The following is a 20,421-nucleotide window of genomic DNA, read 5'->3' as shown; positions in this document are numbered from 1 at the left end:
AGTTCCTGCAACTTATTTACCATCTGTTTCATCACCTCAAAACCCCCCCTTGAACGTTTCCTCTAGAGGTTTGTTAGTATGGCCACCTGGCTGATGCAAGGAAGTAGGCCCTGGACTCATCATTTCTAACACCTCCTAGGGAGCATTGTCATAGATCTTCCTGCGGGAACTGAATTCAAAGGAAGTATGTTCAGCTGGACATTGGCCTATCATAAATTCCATCTGATGAGATACAGTTGGCCAATATCTTTCACAAATCACAGAGCCCCCCTTTGAACAGAAATGACAAAATACTGGAATTTATTGAAGGGTGTGACTTTATCTGGAATGGGGGGGAGGGGGTATAAAAGTAAGCCATTGCTCTCGTTCTGCCCTTTTTGGAGCCCAGGCGTCAGGACATCAGGATGTCTGCGTAATGTACCACCAATATTCTATGTTTCTATCCTGTAACTTTCTTTCCTATAGTCATCTCTATGTACTGGTAACATACTATATGTTGTACTGTAACATTAATTTTTTGTGTAGTATCATACCTTTTGTATTTCAGTATATTTGATTCGATTAATAACTACTTTTCTTCTGTGTAAATAAATTTGATTTTTATTTTCTTTTTATTCATTTTATTCTTTTTATTCAGCACAGTGGTTATTGGTTATTAATAATCTTTAAATGAGAGAGAGGCAACAAGGCCTGATTCTGATGTGGACAAAAGGTGTTAATCACTTATTACATTTTGTAATCTTAGATAGAACCAAGGGAATAAGTGAGGTAGCAAAGTTGCCAAAACATAACCGAAGCTTGGTTCGTAGAAAAGATGTTAACTGATTGTATCTGAAAAGCTCAGAAAGGTGCATATGCAGAGTGTTCTAAAAAGTGAGCTAGGGTATATGGTGTATCACCATTTAAAAGATCTCCAATTGGAAGGAAACCTTTATTTTTCCACCAAGAGAATTGAGAGGAATGCATATCTAGTTCAAACTCCAGATTATCAAATGGGGCCCGGGGGTGTAAGGAGAAAAAAGGGGCCACCTAGATATCAACCTATCCCAGAAAGCCAGTGAACAGGACAAGGTAGGTCACAAGATAGGAGGGCGCAATGTGCTAGGAATCCACATGAGGACCTTAATTGGGCAATGGGGACATACCAATGCTTCAATTGAGACCCATTGGGGTATAGGTCCCACCACAGTGGTGTAGGCCAACTGCGCAATTTATGCAGCCTGATAAGAGGCTGAAAGATTTGGAAGGCCCAACCCACCCTAGGATTTGGGCATATACAGTGTTTACCACCCCAAATAAATTGGGAAATCTTGATTTGGGGTCTCACTAAACCTGTTTGGGAATTGCTCTAGGTGAAGTCCTAAAGTAATAGAGTAGTCGAGGCATTATGGCCATCTTCACTGTATTAATACATCCGAACCGAGAGAGGGTAAATGGTCCATCTATCCAGATCCAAACGCACCCTCTGAAAAAAATGGCGGATCCGAAACATACAAAAGGACATCGTCCTCAAACAAGGCTCATTTATGTTCCTGACCGCCACAGGAAATTTTACATACCTTAGGATTAGTCCGTATTGCAGCAGCCAGAGGTTCAATGGCGAATGCAAAAAAGAAACAGAGCCAGTGGGCAACCCTGGTGAGATTTAAAGCCTTTGATTAACGCCTGGACCATTGAAACCTCATAAAGGGCTTGTAAGGTTGTCAGGAAGAAGATTCCAGAACACAGAAAAGATAATCCCATGATAGACTATCAAAGGCTTTGTGCAAGTCTAAAGATAGTATCATACAGTAACCTCCCTCTTAGAAGGGGAATCCCCAATTAGAGAGAACTGCTGAGATTAGGGCTAGGGTCCTGCAAATCTGATCTAAAGTTTGGCGGCCTCTAATAAATCCTGACTGATCATTATGAACATAATGATCTAAAAAAGGAATTAAGTCACAAAGCTAATGTCTTAGTAAGGACTTTCATATCACAATTAATCAGTAATATGGGCTGGTAATTAAGCATGTCTGAGGTATCCTTATTGGGTTTGGGGAGAATGCTAATAAAGGCCCTATTTTCTTCAGGGGCAACAGTCACCCTCCCTTAAATGGATAAAGTACAATACCAAATGAGTGAGTAAGCTGTCCAAAAACCTTTTATAATAGCTTTTAGGAAGCCCATCTGATCCTAGAGATTTACGTAAGGACAAAGTCTTAAGTACTTTACAGAGTTCATCCTGAGTTATAGGATAATCCATTATTTCCTTCTGAACAGTAGTAAGAACTGGTAAGCCTAAGGAAGCAAAAAATTTCTGTACGGCTGAATGGTCATACTCTCCCGGCTTGTGGTATAAATTACCGTAAAAATCATGAAATTCTTTGAGCACACGGGGAGAATTTTGAGTGTGTGTGCCATCTTGCAGTTTAAGCTTGGGCATAGCATAGGCCTGGAAATGAGGGGTCAATTTGTTAGCTAACATAGACCCTGGGCGATCTCTCCAGGTGAAAAACGTATGTGGAGACCAACGCAAGGATTTTTCAGCCCTGGTAGTTAGTCAAACGTTCAGTTCAGTACAGGCGTGTTCCAATTTCGCTAGTAGTTGCGAGTTTGGGGAATGCTTGTGTTGGTGCACCAGGATTTCATAACCCCTAGTTTTAGTAAAAATTAGTTTGTTATGGGCTTTATGAAGCCTGGAAGACAGTTGGATTAGGAACCCGTGTACTGAGGCCTTATGTGCCGCCCAATTGATAGATGGGGAGGCGTCTTCCACCACATTAGTCTCAAAATATGTTTTAAGATGCGCGTCAATATCAAGCCAGTAGAATTCATCACTTAAAATAGATCAAGGAAATGCATAACAGAGATTAAAGAACAATTTCTAAATAGGGTCGTGGTTCAGACCAAGGAATCGACACAATTTTAGCCGATATCAGCCTGTTGAGCAGGGGCGGACTGACCATTAGGAAACTCGGGCGCTGCCCCAGGGCCCGGGGTCAGTAGGGGGCCCCATGAGATGCCCTTTTTCATAGGCTTTTTTGAATTTGGGCAAGGACACAGGGGCCCCATGATCCCCTATTGCCCAGGGGCTCCATGAGTTGTCAGTCCGCCCCTGCTGGGGAGTAATCTTGAGGCCAAAAATATATGGTCAATCCTAGCATAGGGGATATTATCACTGTTAGTTATTTTTAAAGCCCCTTTCATTGATAAAAATATTCCTCCTCCCATCCCACCCTCCCACCTTCTTTAGGTGTCCATATTATTGCCTGCATGACATGGATACTTCTTATTGGATGGCTGGTGGTATGGTCTTCACAATAGAGAAAGGAAGCTGATGTCATCACAAGGGAAGCTGCAGGGGACTGGCCGTCTTGGGTGTGCCTTGTAGCACTGGATTAGTTGTCCGCCAAACCAGAAATGGCGGCAAAGAGGGACCAGGATGGGGTATTTGGGAGACTATAGCTGCCTTCACCAAATAAGGGGGAAAAGTTTGTCAGTTTGGATCAGAGGGGGGTGGAATGGAAGAGTGGAGAAAAAAATATTTTTTTACCTGGAATGGGGCTTTAATTTCACTATAGTTTGTGATGTTCTAACACTAGTGTGTCTGTATAGCATAAATAATGCCATGACATGTACAGCATGGGCAATTCCAAAACATACTATCAAAAGCTTTTTCCATAACACAACTAAATCTTCAAATACTAATTTTGTTTCTTTTGCAAACAAATAAAAAACCCTGTTTTTAAAAAAACAAAATCGTGTTACCAAAATGTATTTGACAGCATAATGTGTCAAAGTCAAAACAAATGTTTGTGGCATTCAAGGCTATTAAATGATTCTATGTGATATATCACTATTTAAGAGAAAATAACACCTACATTTTTTTAGACATAAAACGTAAAAGTTCAATGGAGATTACAGCATGATTCAGTTTAAATGTGTTTCATATAATAATAATAAATACATGTTTACGCAAAAAAAAAAAATCACCCTCACCTCTTTTTGATTGCTTGAGTGCATTCCACACATATGAGTTTTATTAAAAAAAGCTTTTGGGAAAATGCATTACATTTTAATCTCAGATAGAAACAGTATGATGCTGTTTAAATGATAACCAGCTGTAAAAGATTATCTGCATTAATATACATAAAATATTTACTAAAAACAATAAAAATCCTGCTTACTCAAAAAGAGAGATTCTGTGCAATTTATCACTTGCAGCAAATATTTAGACTAATATAGTCCAAAGTGTGTCTTTTGTTGTATTTGTCTGTGCCAATTGGCAATTACAGTCAATTATTTTTGTGAGTGAAGGACAATGTCTTAATGCACAGTGCATATAATTTAAAAATGCGAATTGTTTGCTCACCGGGGTTATCAACACTGCAGGTAAACATAAATAACAAGGATTTTTAAAGAATGGCATGCTTGAGGTGACTGTAGCTGTACAACAAGATCAACTGAGTACTGTCTGGGATACTTTTCTTTTATTTGCACTAACATCCAAATATTCAGGACAAGTTTTCAGGATTGTTTCCCCTTCTTCAAGGTCCAAGCGGTACTGATACACAAAGTTTCAGTAAAATGTTAAGTAAGACAATCTCTGAGGAAACAAATCAAAGCACAAACATACATAGCAATGGTTATTAAACTTAAATAGTTAATGACATAAGGCAGGGAGGAGGCTTTAGACTGGGAGTAACAGTCACAGATGAGATAAGAATATTGGACAAATGATAGTCTATTTTTTTGTTAGTCTCATATAGAAAATGAGTTTTCGTTGAGAGTTCTGAGATATGGAGGAGACATAGTTCTGGATCCAATCCTATATTGATTTTAGTAATTTTCCCTATCAGATCCCCAGGTACTGGAAGAAAAGAGAGGTGCCAACTGAGGAGGATTGGATGGATAGTTAATCAGATATCCGGGACAGAAAGATTATACTATACGTATGAGGACAAGTTGGAGATATATAATAAAAAATGGAAAGGATGGGAAGAATACAAAGCAAAGGTGAAATATATGAAGAGATAACACTCCTGGAAGTGGGTTTAGAATGGGGTTTAGGAACAACAGAAATATATCGAGTTTACGTGACAAGAGAAAAGGTGGAGCGTGGGAGGGTGTAGGGAGGAGGGGAGGGGATAGGGAGATAGAGCTGGGGGGGGTATGGGAGGGGGGATGGAAAAGGAAGTTATGTATATAAATAAATAAATTTCATAAGGAGAAAATACTGTTTAGATAACTATTTTAATAGAAATGTTTTGTATATGACTTGAAAAATAAATAAATATTTATTAAAAAAAAAAAAAGAAGAAGGAAGGAAGGGAGCAATGCAAGGGTCAGAAGGTGCTTTCTGGCTTTGCAAGGCTTTCCATTTTATGTAGAACACAGGCCAGGGAGCTAGCAAGGGAATGCTGGATGGACTGTGACGTGCTGGAAAACTAGGCTCCCTCCCAAAGGTCTGAGCACAGGGGAAGGCTATGCGAGGCACTGGCTGGCAGAACCATGGACAGATTATAGGTTTTCCCTAGGGTGCTCACATATGCATGCTGAGGGCCTCAGGGGGTTGTGGCGGCTGATGTGGAGTAAACTCTCTTTTTGTTATCTGAGAACCTGAAATAGGTATTGTTCTGGATCTTGGAGCCTTGAGGCATTGCAAAGTTTTGGGTGGGATAAAGCTAACAGTCCTAGGTGCACATGTTACCTTGTAGCCAGACTTCAGTATGAATCTTAGCTGTCCGTGGGCTTTTGTATATGCCAGTTGACTGCTGCTCAGGGTTCTCTCTCCTGCTCCCTCTGTGCTTTGGGAGCCTACTGCTGGGTGACACTATTGAGTGCTGACAGTACACGGGCAAGTTTGAAGTTTGTTTTGCCTGTTTGTTTTGGGGAGCCCATTAGGGGACACCCTGTTAGTCAAGGAGTGACCTGAGTTTAGCTAGTGGCTCAGACATAATTAATTTGCGTCATTAGCAAAAGAGTCATTATTGCTGTGTGTTTAATAGGTTGAAGAAAAGCAGGCCAAGCGCCGATGGGCATGGAAAGCCACCGCTGTGGGATGCTATTGAAAGAAATGCACAATGGCCTTTACGGGGATTGAACCCGAGACCTTGGCGTTATTAGCACCACGCTCTAATCAACTGAGCTAACCGGCCCAAGCTTGTTGAGGGAGGGCCTGCTAAATCTGGCACAGGGCTATCTGGCCTGTGAGTAATTGTTTGGGCAGCCACAGAAGCAATGACACAAGAGCAGGCAAAAAATGCCCCCAAGGCATGTCGGGAAAAAAAAAAAATAGAAAATGAAGAGGTTACCAAAGTTACAAAAATTCTCATATGACAGAATACAACTTCGGAAGTATTATTTATTTATGATTTATTTCAGGTACTTATATAGCGTGGTCAATTTACGCAGCACTTTACATATATATTATACATTCACATCAGTCCCTAACCCTCAAGGAGCTTACAATCTAAGGTCCCTAACTTACATTCATACATACACATACTGGGGCCAATGTAGACAGGATCCAATGAACCTACCAGCAGGCCTTTGGAGTGTGGGAGGAAACTGGAGTGCCCGGAGGAAACCCACGCAGGCACAGGGAGAACATGCAAACTCCAGGCAGGTGGAGCCATGGCTGGAATTCAAACCAGCAACCCTAGTACTAACCATTTAGCCACTGTAATGTATTGTATAGTCTTTTGTGTCTGAGCATGCATGGTCTTGGTCACACAATGTTTTTCTGATATTGTATGAGAAAAAGTTCCGTGCTTGTCCCTTCAGATAATTTTGCATGAACTGTCATGAATGGCTCTCAAAAGCTGTGTATTGATGATCAGATTATTGGACAATCGTTCTGAAAGTGGTATTTTTCATCATGTGTACTAGGGTCAAGAGTGGTCATAAGGTGTTCTACAGTGATTTAGAAAACTGAGGTCCACGTGAATTCCATTAATTTTTTTGTGTCAATTAGAATTATCATTTTTAGTGGAAACAAATTCCTTTCCTGAGTAGTTTTGACGTTCCCTTTTAAAAACGAAAACATTCATGTCTTCCATAATGAGGTCTGGTTGTGAGAAGTGATGTCCAACAAGTGTGCAGAAATCATCTTCCATGTGTTCTTTTATAGTCTGTCCTGTTTCATCAAAGTTCCTTTGTTGCTGTTTTTGCATTGGATGAGGTACACAACATTACTGGATGGATAGCTGTATGATCCTGTGATACTGAAGGGAACATTCATCCTGTGCCAACAAACCTCCTATGTATAAACTGAGCAGAGCAGCCCAAATCTTGTGAGAGGACACTTCAGACCTGTTCAAGAATATCTTCTCATTAGATTTGGACTTATCTCACCACCTCACCCCCTCGGTCTCCGCCCGAATCACACACCTACTGAGCGACATATCAGACTGGATGTCGCTCCACTTCCTTAAACTGAACCTCTCCAAAACCGAGTTTCTTGTCTTCCCCCCAGCCCGGACACCACCCCCCATTGACTTCTCCATCACATCCAACAACGCCACCATCAAACCCGCCCCGCAGGCCAGAGTACTTGGTGTCATTCTGGACTCCAACCTATCCTTCCAGCCCCAAGTCCAATCTTTAACAAACTCATGCAGACTCCCCCTCCGCAACATCGCCAAAATACGCGCGTTCCTAACTCCAGAAACCACTAAGCAGCTCATCCACTCCCTCATCATATCACGACTCAACTACTGCAACTCCCTCCTCACTGGCCTGCCTGCCTTGCCACAGGCTATCCCCACTTCAGTTGATCCTGAATACGGCTGCCAGACTCATTCACCTTTCCAACTGCTCAGTTTCCGCCACCCCCCTCTGCCAATCCCTCCACTGGCTTCCAATTGCGCAACGGATCAAATTCAAAATCCTAACACTGACGTACAAAGCCGTCCACCACACTGCCCCGAACTACATCACTGACCTAATATCCAAGTACCACCCAACACGCACACTCCGCTCCTCACAAGACCTCCTTCTCTCTAGTTCCCTGGTCTCCTCCTCCCATGCCCGCCTCCAGGACTTCTCCAGAGTGTCGCCCATCCTCTGGAACTCCCTGCCCTAACCCATCAGATTATCACCTACTCTCCTCTCCTTTAGGCTCTCTTCAGGGAAGCCTACCCCACCCCCTGCTAACTTGCCAACCTCCTCCACTCTTCCTACCACTCCATCCCCCACAGCTATCTCCTCCTGTGCCACCATCCCCTCCCTCCTAGATTGTAAGCTCGAAAGAGCAGGGCCCTCGATCCCCCCATGTTTTGCATTGTATTGGTATTGTTCTGTCACATGTTCTGTCCCCCTTTGTAATGTACAGCGCTGAGTGAACTATTGGTGCTTTATAAATACTGTATAAATAATCTCCATTTCCTAGGGTCTGGACAGAAAAAGCGTGACATAACCCTCGCCTAGGCTCCTCAGTCAGAAGATTAGACTCAGATAGATATTTAATTATATGTTTTTGTTTTAGGGTCTAATTTTTTTTTTTTTGGGGGGGGGGGTTGGTCACCCATAAGCAGACTTTGCATTTTACTGCAAGCTCCATCCAGATTTTGTCACCAAAACCGGTTTTGCTGTGGCCTGGAAATGTCAGCATGCCAAGATAATTAAAAAAAAACCCCATCAGTGAGAAAAGAAAATATGCCTTGTCAATTAATAAGGGATAAATGATAAAACTAATACCTCTCTGTGTTTTTTTTTTTTTTCTGAAATAGCTGCTCAATATTTATTCTGATTTTGGACACAAATATATTTGTAAAGTATTTTGGAAAATATATTTGCTACCAATAGTTAATTTTTCTCTTATCAAAGAAAAAAAAAAACCCCAACAATGAAAGAAACGGTCACTGTGTGGACATGAATACACTGTATTTATTAATTGTTTGAATATATTAAAAGATTATGCCAACATTTTGCAAGTCATTTTCAGAATGGCACGAGCCTTTTTAAGCTAGATACCATTTCACTATTGCCATCCTAACAGGGTTTAAAGCTTCAAAGCTTGTTTTGGGTTTTTTTTAATAGTATGTTTATATTGTTCTATTGCCTGTCGTGCTGATTCTTATGATTTTCTTCCAGGATACAGCACTGCAGACCGAGTGAAAGTTTATCATATTGATTACAAGTAGAGATGAGCGAATCGAACTTGGCGAAGTGGAATTCGTTTCGAATATTAGGAAAAATTTGATTTGCACCGAATCCGAAAATTAGCAAACTTCGGATGCACGAATCGAATTTTTCCCGATCGGCCGATTTTCATCCCTTCTACAGCCGGCAAAAAGTGTCCCTGCAGAGAGCTCCGCTATTTCTGACAGTTCTCTGACAGTTCCTTCACATTTACAGCGGTTGAAACATTGTATCTATTTGTTTCCATTTAGGATACAGATGTTTTTATTCGGAAACAAATAGATACAATGTTTCAACCGCTGTAAATGTGAAGGAACTGTCAGAGAACTGTCAGAAATAGCGGAGCTCTCTGCAGATACACTTTTTGCTGTACTGGAATTCTTCTTCTTTTCATTCTTCTTCTTCTTTTCATTCTTCTTCTTCTTCTTTTCATTCTTCTTCTTCTTCTTCTTCTTTTCATTCTTCTTCTTCTTCTTCTTCTTTTCATTCTTCTTCTTCTTCTTCTTCTTCTTCTTTTCATTCTTCTTCTTCTTCTTTTCATTCTTCTTTTCATTCTTCTCATTCTTCTTTTCATTCTTCTTCTCATTCTTCTTCTTCTTCTTTTCATTCTTCTTCTTCTTCTTTTCATTCTTCTTCTTCTTCTTTTCATTCTTCTTTTCATTCTTCTTCTTCTTCTTTTCATTCTTCCTTTCCTTCTTCTTCTTCTTCTTCTTCTTTTCATTCTTCTTCTTCTTCTTCTTCTTTTCATTCTTCTTCTTCTTTTCATTCTTCTTTTCATTCTTCTCATTCTTCTTTTCATTCTTCTTCTTCTTCTTCTTTTCATTCTTCTTCTTCTTCTTCTTTTCATTCTTCTTTTCATTCTTCTTTTCATTCTTCTTTTCATTCTTCTTCTCCTTCTTCTTCTTCTTCTTTTCATTCTTCTTTTCATTCTTCTTCTTCTTTTCATTCTTCTTTTCATTCTTCTTCTCCTTCTTCTTTTCATTCTTCTTCTTCTTCTTTTCATTCTTCTTCTTCTTCTTCTTTTCATTCTTCTTCTTCTTCTTTTCATTCTTATTCTTCTTTTCATTCTTCTTCTTCTTTTCATTCTTCTTCTTCTTCTTCTTCTTTTCATTCTTCTTCTTTTCATTCTTCTTTTCATTCTTCTTCTTCTTCTTTTCATTCTTCTTCTTCTTTTCATTCTTCTTTTCATTCTTCTCATTCTTCTTTTCATTCTTCTTCTTCTTCTTTTCATTTTTCTTTTCATTCTTTTTTTCATTCTTCTTTTCATTCTTCTTCTTCTTCTTCTTTTCATTCTTCTTCTTCTTCTTCTTCTTTTCATTCTTCTTCTTCTTCTTCTTCATCTTCTTCTTCATCTTCTTCGTCGTGCCCCGTGACTGCCCAAATGAGTGAAGTGTGCGGTGATTCTAAGATCGACGGCACTCATCTGCATGTCATACTGACTGACAGTATTATTTCTCTTCCCCAGCAGACTCCAAGGGCATTTAAATTAAAGATACAGTGTTCTGCACTAATATAAAGGCTCTCTGAAGCCTAGAAACCCTTTTAATAAGTTAAATTCGCAGCGAATAAATTCGCATCGAATCAAATTTATTCAGCAAATTCGGCGAATCAGCCGAATCGAATTTTTGAATAATTCGCTCATCTCTAATTACAAGGAAAGGAAACACATTGTTTGCTTTTTGATTTATATCTAAGGACCTCATTTCGAATGATGACGAATTTCCCCCACGAATCATTATCACTCAATTCTGCAAGTGGTTCTGATTTACTATCGCTGTTCTCTAGCCGGTCTAAAACCGCTTTTGACCTAAAGGAACGCTTTTTGGACGCCATGGACGTTTCTCAGTTTTCAGGCAGAAAGAACAGTAAAAATGCAGGCAGGGCACAGGACAAAGCACTCGGGACAAAATGTATGTGAAATGCTTTGATACAGAAATGTTTTACTATGTGATTTTAGTGAATGTCATTTTAAAATTTCCCGCCGTTCCCTCCCCCGTACGTCCCGACATCGCAGGGGACGGAACCCAGAAGATAGATGCTGGCATCCACTGGATTACATTGCCGGGGACACTGCAGGAGGGACATCGCGGGAGCGCAGGACAAGGTAAGTGATCGAGGGATCGCAGAGCAGCGCCGCATGGTAAGCCCGAGTGTAGCTCAGGGTTACCACTTGTGGTGCTAAAACTTTATTCCGAGCTACACTCGGGAATACCGCCAGGGGGGTTAAAAGTAGTGTAGACTAGCTTAGCCAAACACAGATCACAGCCAAAAGCAAGCTCTTTATAAAAGGGAAACCCATTTGCAGCAGCTAAAGTTATTGCTTATACTGTGATCTTAGCTCTTTAGGCAATAACAATCTGAAAAAAAAAAAATAAATAAATCCTTGCTCACCCCCTAGAGTAGTACAGTGTCACTAAGTGTCACTATGGTGACACTGAACTACTCTGATGAAAGAGTGTAAAAATATAGTATTAAAATAAAAACATGCTTAAAAAATAAACTGTATTTAAAAAAATGAATACAAAATTATTTCAGTCAGCCAGTTTTTCAGTCAGTACACCTGATCATGGCAACACTGGTCATATGATGAATGCTGTACTGCCTTGGTGACAGTATATATAAAAAAAGTGAAAACCAAATGTATTATTAAATTTCTTCATCTTCCCAAAAAAAAATGTGACAAAAAAATCACGACTTCAAAAAACTTACCATGCCTCTTACTAAATACCTCAGACTGTTTACTTTCCATAAAGGTGTCATTTGGGGGGTAATTGTACTGTTCTAGCATTTTAGGGTTTCAAGAAATGAAATGCTGTTAGTTCATCAGGATTGATTGGTTTTCAGATATATTTAACATAGTTTGTAGATGCTATAACTTTCACACAAACCAATTAATATTCACTTATTGCGTTTTTTTTTAACAATTCATGTAGCAGAAGACATTTTGCCTAAATTGATGATGAAATTTAATTTTATGGGATATTTTTAATGACAGAAAGTAGAAAATAATTTTTGGGTCTTTTTTTTTTTTTTTTTAATATATAATAAACTCAGTGGTGATTAAATACCACCAAAAGAAAACTATTTGTGTGAAAAAAATGCTAACATTTTTAGTTGGGTATAGTGTGGCATGACCATGGAATGGCCAGTGAAAGTAGCACAGTGCCAAATAGCAAAAAAATGGACTGGTTGTGAAGGGGGTAGCACAGTGGTTAAATGGTTAGCACTCCCACCTGGCAGCACTAGGGTCATCAGTTCAAATCCCAACCACAGCACCACTTGCCTGGAGTTTGCATGTTCTCCCTGTGCCTGCATGGGTTTCCTCCAGGTGCTCCGGTTTCTTCCCACACTCCAAAGGCATGCTGATAGGTTAATAGGCTCCTGTCTAAATTGGCCCTAGTAGGTGTATGTACTAGGGTCATCAGTTCAAATCCCAACCACAGCACCACCTGCCTGGAGTTTGCATGTTCTCCCTGTACCTGCGTGGGTTTCCTCCAGGTACTCCGGTTTCCTCCCACACTTCAAAGACATGCTGATAGGTTAATTGGCTGCTGTCTAAATTGGCCCTAGTAGGTGTATGTATGAATGTGAGTTAGATTGTACGCCCCTTGAGGGTTAGGGACTGATGTGAATGTACAATTTATATGTAAAGCACTGCTAAAATTGATGGCGCTATATAAGTATCTGAAATAAATATATAAGGGGGTAAAATGTTCCAGAGTGGTAAAATAGAATGAAAGATACAGCTAAGAGATACAAGATGGATGTTTGCACATGCCAGTAGAATCCAGTGTTTGTAACAAATACTATAAAGTCCTGTAGGTGCAAATCCTAACTGAAGAACATTTATTTTTTTTATAGTGCTATGTATCATAAACAACTATTTTTTCCATTTATTCATCTTTTGTTGTATTTAAATGCTGCTGATCTGCCTCTTAGCATCTACTTCCTGCCTACATACACTCACTCCAGCCACGGCTGCATGGCATTTGTCAGGGTGGGCTTTTTGATGGTGACAATCATGATCCATGCTTACATAACGTGTAATGAAACAGTGCCTTGCACTCTCTATCAGAATCCTGTATGAGGGTTGCAATGAAGAAACACAACTAGGAGAGAAAAAGTTCTGTCACCTGACAACAGACAGTGCCTCAACAAGGACATTCCTGGCTGGATAACCAAGTATTATTTTAATAAAAGCTCTAGATTTAAAAATAATCAAAACAATTTTTGATATTATAATAATTTACTGAAATTTAGGGATTGGTTTTACATATACTTTAACACTATTGCACATACAGTGAGGAACAGAAGTATTTGAACACCCTGTGATTTTGCAAGTTCTCCCACTTAGAAATCATGGAGGGGTCTGAAATTCACATTGTAGGTGCATTCCTACTCTGAGAGACAGAATTTAAAAAAAAAATTCAGGAAATCACATTGTATGATTTTTAAAGAATTTATTTGTCTTGCACTGCTGAACAGAAGTATTTGAACACCTAAGAAACAGCAAGAATTCTGGTTCTCAAAGACCTGTTACTTTGCCTTTAAAAAGTCCACCTCTACTCCACTCATTAATGTAACTTAGTAGCACCTGTCTGACCTCTTTAAAGACACCTGTCCACCCCACAGTCAGTCAGACACCAACTACTACTATGGGCAAGACTGAAGAGCTGTCAAAAGACACCAGAGACAAAATTGTGGACCTCCACAAGGCTGGAAAGGGCTACGGGGCAATTGCCAAGCAGCTTGGTGAAAATAGATCAACTGTTGGAGCAATTGTTAGAAAATGGAAGAGACTAAAGACGACTGTCAGTCTCCCTCAGACTGGGATTCCATGCAAGATCTCACCTCGTGGGGTATCACTGATGATAAGAAAGGTGAGGAATCAGCCCAGAACTACAAGGGAGGAGCTGGTCAATGACATGAAGAGAGCTGGGACCACAGTTTCAAAGGTCACTGTCGGCAGAACACTACGCCGTCATGGTTTCAAATCATGCATTGCACGGAAGGTTCCCCTGCTCAAGTCATCACATGACCAGGCCCATCTGAAGTTTGCCAATGACCATCTGGATGATCCAGAGGAGGCATGGGAGAAAGTCATGTGGTCAGATGAAACCAAAGTAGAACTTTTTGGTCTAAACTTCACTCGTCGTGTTTGGAGGAAAAAGAAGGATGAGTTGCATCCCAAGAACACCATCCCTACTGTGAAGCATGGGGGTGGTAACATCATGCTTTGGGGGTGCTTTTCTGCAAAGGGGACAGGACGACTGCACTGTATTAAGGAGAGGATGAATGGGGCCATTTATTGTGAGATTTTGAGCAACAACCTCCTTCCCTCAGTCAGAGCATTGAAGATGGGTTGTGGCTGGGTCTTCCAACATGACAACGACCCGAAGCACACAGCCAGGATAACCAAGGAGTGGCTCCATAAGAAGCATATCAAGGTTCTGGAGTGGCCTAGCCAGTCTCCAGACCTAAATCCAATAGAACATTTTTGGAGGGAGCTGAAACTCTGTGTTGCTCAGCGACAGCCCCGAAACCTGACAGATCTAGAGGAGATTGGTGTGGAGGAGAGGGCCAAAATCCCTGTTGCAGTGCAAACCTGGTCAAGAACTAAAGGAAACATTTGACCTCTGTAATTGCAAACAAAGGCTTCTGTACCAAATATTAACACTGATTTTCTCAGGTGTTCAAATACTTCTGTTCAGCAGTGCAAGACGAATAAATTCTTTACAAATCATACAATGTGATTTCCTGATTTTTTTTTTTTTTTAAATTCTGTCTCTCAGAGTGGGAATGTGAATTTCAGACCCCTCCATGATTTCTAAGTGGGAGAACTTGCAAAATCGCAGGGTGTTAAAATACTTCTGCTCCTCACTGTAGCTAATTCTACAGCGGTTTTTGAAAATATTTTATTATTTTAGAAGGGATGGTTTAACCCCTTCACGCCCAAGGGTAAAACAAATCCTAATGTCTAAGCACAATTTTGCAACTACGGTAATCCATACGTATATCCAGGGGAATTATACCTTGTTTTTTTCAGGACAAATTGGGCTTTCATTTTGGTGGTGAATGGTAATGGATATCTCCTGATTTTTTTTTTTTTATTATTATTATCAAGGGAAACCTGGTCCAAGATTGTTAAAAAAAATTTTTTTTTAAAATCTAGCTGTATATTTCTTGTTACTACCATAACCCACCACCAAGGAACAACCCAAATAATTTCTCCTACTCCTGATGATCACAATGATGCCACGTATGTGTTGTGTTATTTGTTGTTTGTACTCGTAGTACTGCCCAGAAACAACAGTGTGCATTTTGCAATTTTTTTTTTGTCCTAACAAAACACTTACTCTAATTTAAAAAAAAAAGAAATCATGCCCAAAATAAACTGACGCTGATCTTTTACCTTGACCTTTGACACTTACTTGACCCAAACACTAACCCTGGCACTGACCTAGATCAAACCTTGATCTGGGTATTTTTTATTTTATTTTTCTATTTCAATGGGTTTTATTAATTTTTTAACAGTATAAAACAGAGGCAATAAAACACGCCCATGCAGGGGCTATCAATTGCACAGATAAACAAAATGCAAAATAAAAAAAAAAAGGGAAAAACAGTGCTCCAACGCCAATAGGGCAAAAAGTACACCCACGCAGGGGCTATCAATGGCACATAAGTTACAAAACATTAATGTAACTGACTATAACAACTAAATGTAGCTGTCCAGTCACACCAAAAACAGAGTGAGAGAGAAAGAGGAAGAAAGAGGAGAAAAAAAAAAAAAGGGGGGGCAAAGAGCAGGGGTCCAAGAGCGCCAATACCGAACGCCATTACATCCCCAGACTAGCCGGGGGGAGTGAGGGAAAGGCATATTGCAACCACGGCTCCCATATTTTCAAAAATTTACGTTGGGAGTCGTTGTGAATACTTGACATCTGTTCGTTGAGCATCATAGCGGTCATACGATCCCACACCCCCTGAAGAGGGACAAACGGACTCTTCCAGGCCTGAGCAATTGTTCTAGTGGCCAATAAAAACAGATAGGAAGCCAACTTCTGCTGGTGAGCCAAGAGGCCCGGTATGGGGCAATGAAGCAAAGCATACCGAGCATCCCGGCGTATGGAGAGATGGAACAAGGTGAAAAGGAGGCCAAACACACGAGACCAAAAACGAAACAGTCTCGGGCATGACCACCAGATATGCAATACATCGCCACGATGGCCATTTTATTTTATTTTTAATATTTATTTATTTTACACACTGTTGTTTTTTTCTCTCTCTGAAAGGACAGAGAGAGATACAGTGTATCTCTCTCCTCCATTCAGAGAGAGAAAACACAGGGGTGGGATTCACAGTGACTGATCACTGTGATAGCCAATCAGAGGCTATCACAGTGATCAGGTGACCCGGAATTTGGAGTTCCAGGTCATGATCGTTAGTACGGGACCTGGGGCTCATGGTGAGACCCCGGTCTCTGTGCTGGAAGCACACCATGTGGCACAACAAGATGCACAAATATGCACCCTATGGCATAAGGAGCAGTTCAATGAGGCCGAATATTTTTGTGTGATCTTCATCTAGGGGTTAACCAAAAGAGTAGGAAGTCTAGAGAATGTTGAATTTTCACTTCGCTTTAGCAAAAAGGGTAATTAATGTTTTCTTTTGCATCTTTAAAACTAAAAAAAAAATCCTTTTTTTTAATTTCTTTTGCACATGACCAGGTATTCAAAGTGAATACAGATTCACCTTTTTTTACAAACCTAAGTAAACAATTTCTTTATACAGTAAACTGTAAATCTTTACGCCTATAGTAAATCAACCCCATCATTTCTAATTGAGCCTTTGGTTATCTGCTTATATTGTGGGACTGCAAAGTGCCCAATTCAAATCATAATTAAACACAGAGATGGTAAAACACTTTTAATTAAACAGAAGTTATTAATTTAAAGCATTAGCGTATTTAAATTGGGTAGTTAATCAACGGAAGGTCAAGAAAAGCTTTAGAGCCTATTTAGCACTGAAAGAGAATATATTCATCTTTATGTGTTCTGACAATAATTAAGTTTACCAAATGCCCTCAACATCATTTAAAAAACCTGCCCATTTTAGCTAAACATTGTCATGATTTAAACATTATTTTTTTATTAGAGAACTGATGAGCATAAATTCAAGTTCTCTCCTGATTTGCGATTAATTTAATTCTTACAGATAAAATAATCTCCTGTCCAAGATTTACGAATGGAAAGTGAAGTGATCGGCACAAATTCAAATTCAGAAAAATGAGTTTATGTATTTCAGGCTCATACAGCTTACAAAAACAATCCTTTTTTACTATCCAGAAATATATGTGAGCTAGCTATGACAAATAAAATCTAAAGAAATCTAAGAAACATATGCAAAAACATAATGGTAAGGTACACCCATAAAGGATGTTTTGGGTATAGGCAGAGTTCCTGGTTTTTATACACCTCAGATACTCCAACATATACCTCAGATCTCCCTGCCATAGTTCCTGACTCTGTTCCACTCACCTTAGCTTGTTTCAGAACCTCCTGATGCATTCTGTATGATATAAAATAAATACACAGTTTGAAAGAGAGAAAGAGGACATCTTTAATGGATATAGCAGGTGTTCAGATCCAAGAACTGAAGTTCAGAGATCTCACCGATAAAGTGCCAGAAAAATAAAAGAAGAAAGAAACTGTTAGGATGAGATTAAGGAACTGGATAAAGTTTGGTTCACAGGAACTTCTGCAAACCCCATAAAAGGTCTGCAAAACCCAGAAAGAAAGTCTGGAAAACATAGCAATGAACCTTTCTGAAGTCTATGGGAGCCAAATATTGTTTTTTTTTTCTGGCCTTTCTAAGCTTATGTTATAAAAAAAGCAATGTCAAGCAGGACAATTGCCATGGGTGACATGTAACAATGCAAAAAAAAAAGATCAAATACGGTTCATCAGTTTAACCACAAGCTGCCCAGCCACTGTAGAAATACGTTGGCAGGGCGGCATGGCTGGGCAAAACCACGTTTTAAAACGTGTGTTTGCAAAACAGGTAGGGGGCGCCACCGCCCTACCTTTCCCGTGGGTCATGGCCGCTTATGTCAGTCGCCGGGTCACAGCCGGTCGTTACCGGCTGTGTCCCGCCGATTAGCGGCAATCACTGACAGAGAGCAGAACTGCAGTAGCTCTGCTTTCTGTCAGTTCCCTGTCAGCTCCTGACATGCTGATCTGGAGAGAAGAGTTTATCTCTCCGGATCAGCTGTCCCCATGCAGTACACACCCCCGCCCCCTAGTAAAACACTCCCCTCACACAGTTAACCCTTTCAGTAAATAAAGTTAACTCCTTCCTCCCCAGTGCCATTAGTACAGTGTCAGTGTTTTTTTTTTGCACTGATCACTGTATTGGTGTCACTGGGGATGTCAGTGACCCCAAGTCAGTTCCCCCCCAGTGTCAGAATGTCCGCCGCAGTCCCACAGTGCCGCCATAAGTCACTGATCGCCGCCATAAGTCGCTGTTCACCGCCATTATTAGTATAAAAAAAATTTAAATTCCCAGTATCTTTACCGCCATTTGTAAACGCTATAACTTTCACGTAAAGCAATTAATTTACACGTATTGGGTTTTTTTTAGCAAAGACATGTCGCAGAACGCATTTTGGAGGAAATTTATGACAAAATTTTTTTTACTGTACATGTTTTATAGCAAAAAGTCCAAAATATTGTTTTTTTTTTTTCAAAGTTGTCAGCCTTTTTTTTTTTTCATAGGGCAAAAAATAAAAAAACGCACAGGTGATCAAATACCACCGAAAGAAAGCTCTATTTGTTTGAAAAAAAGGACATAAATTTCATTTATGTACCGTATTGCATGACTGCACAATTGTCCGTTAAACTAGCGCAGCGCTGTATAGCAAAAAAATGGCGTAAATTGCAGTATCTATACCATAGTTTGTAGACGCTATAACTTTCACACAAAGCAATCAATATACACTTATTGGGATTTTTTTTTACCAAAAACATGGAGCAGAATACATTTTGGCCTAAATTTCTAACTAACTTTGAGTTTACTATATATTTTTTATAGCTGAAAGTAAAAAATATCATTTTTCTTCAAAATTTTTGGTCTTTTTTTGTTTATAGCGTGAAAAATAAAAAGCGCACAGGTGATCAAATACCATCAAAAGAAAGCTCTATTTGTGTGAAAAAAAGGACGTAAATTTTGTTTGGGTGCAGCATTGCATGACCGCGCAATTATCAGTTGAATTAGTGCAGCGCCGAGTAGCAAAAAGAGGCCTGGACATTAAGGGGGGTAAATCCTCAGGAGGGCAAGTGGTTAAAGGACAACATAAAAAATCTATATAAAAAAAAGCTGTGGCAGCACAGATCCGCAGCTGGCTTCTATTTCTAAACAAACCAGAGGATTTGTTATTTAGCAACGATTATCAATTTCACCCATCATTCCTGGTCCCTTTGGGGACTATACGTTGTGATGGGAGTAGTGTGGGTTGCACATCTTCAGGCACAGCAGATCGTAATGTTGGCTGGTCATTGCCATTGGCATGGATCACTGGCCATAGGGATTGAATATTATCATTGTCATAAATGTATAGTAAATAAGTTGAACTTGGTATTTTATATAAATTCAGATTTCCCCTAGATCATATCTTCAACAAAATGTAGTGCAAAATCATAAATCCACATTTCTGTTGATTGCTAAACTTTTCCCTTCAAAAGCAGCAGCTCCAGCTGCTGAAGATTTAAACACTCATAGCCTACTGTCAGGGATCTTGACTCTAAATGACATGTTCCTGATTGCTTGGTCTAGCTCAGTGGTGGGCAACCTTTTTTTTCAACTGAGCCAAATCTCGCCAAAACCATGATTGAAATTTATTTTGAGAGCCACATTTTTAAAACTGAAAATACATCTCCCATATAGTAATTCATCCCCCATAGTAATTCATCCCCCATATAGTAATTCATCCCCCATAGTGTAATTCATCTCCCATAGTAATTCATCCCCCATATAGTAATTCATCCCCCATCGTAATTCATCCCCCATAGTAATTCATCCCCCATATAGTAATTCATCCTCCATATAGTAATTCATCCCCCATATAGTAATTCATCCTCCATATAGTAATTCATCCCCCATATAGTAATTCATCCCCCATAGTAATTCATCCCCCATATAGTAATTCATCCCCCATAGTAATTCATCCCCCATATAGTAATTCATCCCCCATAGCAATTCATCCCCCGTATAGTATTTCATCCCTCGTATAGTATTTCA

The 20,421-nt window shown here is 39.8% G+C and overlaps 1 protein-coding gene and 1 non-coding gene across 2 annotated transcripts in view; both read right to left on the bottom strand.

The window, feature by feature from the left end:
• The window catches only part of RAMP3 (receptor activity modifying protein 3), a 299,739-nt gene that overhangs the window by 65,767 nt on the left and 213,551 nt on the right, over nt 1–20,421 (bottom strand). The window lies entirely within an intron of this gene.
• On the bottom strand, nt 6,064–6,137 carry TRNAI-AAU (transfer RNA isoleucine (anticodon AAU)). Its single transcript has one exon. It is a non-coding gene; the product is annotated as a tRNA-Ile (tRNA).

This window comes from Staurois parvus, unplaced genomic scaffold (genome assembly GCF_062004578.1).
Source record: "Staurois parvus isolate SC_StPar_1 unplaced genomic scaffold, SC_StPar_1.0 ptg000077l, whole genome shotgun sequence".
Classification (NCBI taxonomy): domain Eukaryota; kingdom Metazoa; phylum Chordata; class Amphibia; order Anura; family Ranidae; genus Staurois; species Staurois parvus.
This window is presented reverse-complemented; position numbering and strand designations above follow the sequence as displayed.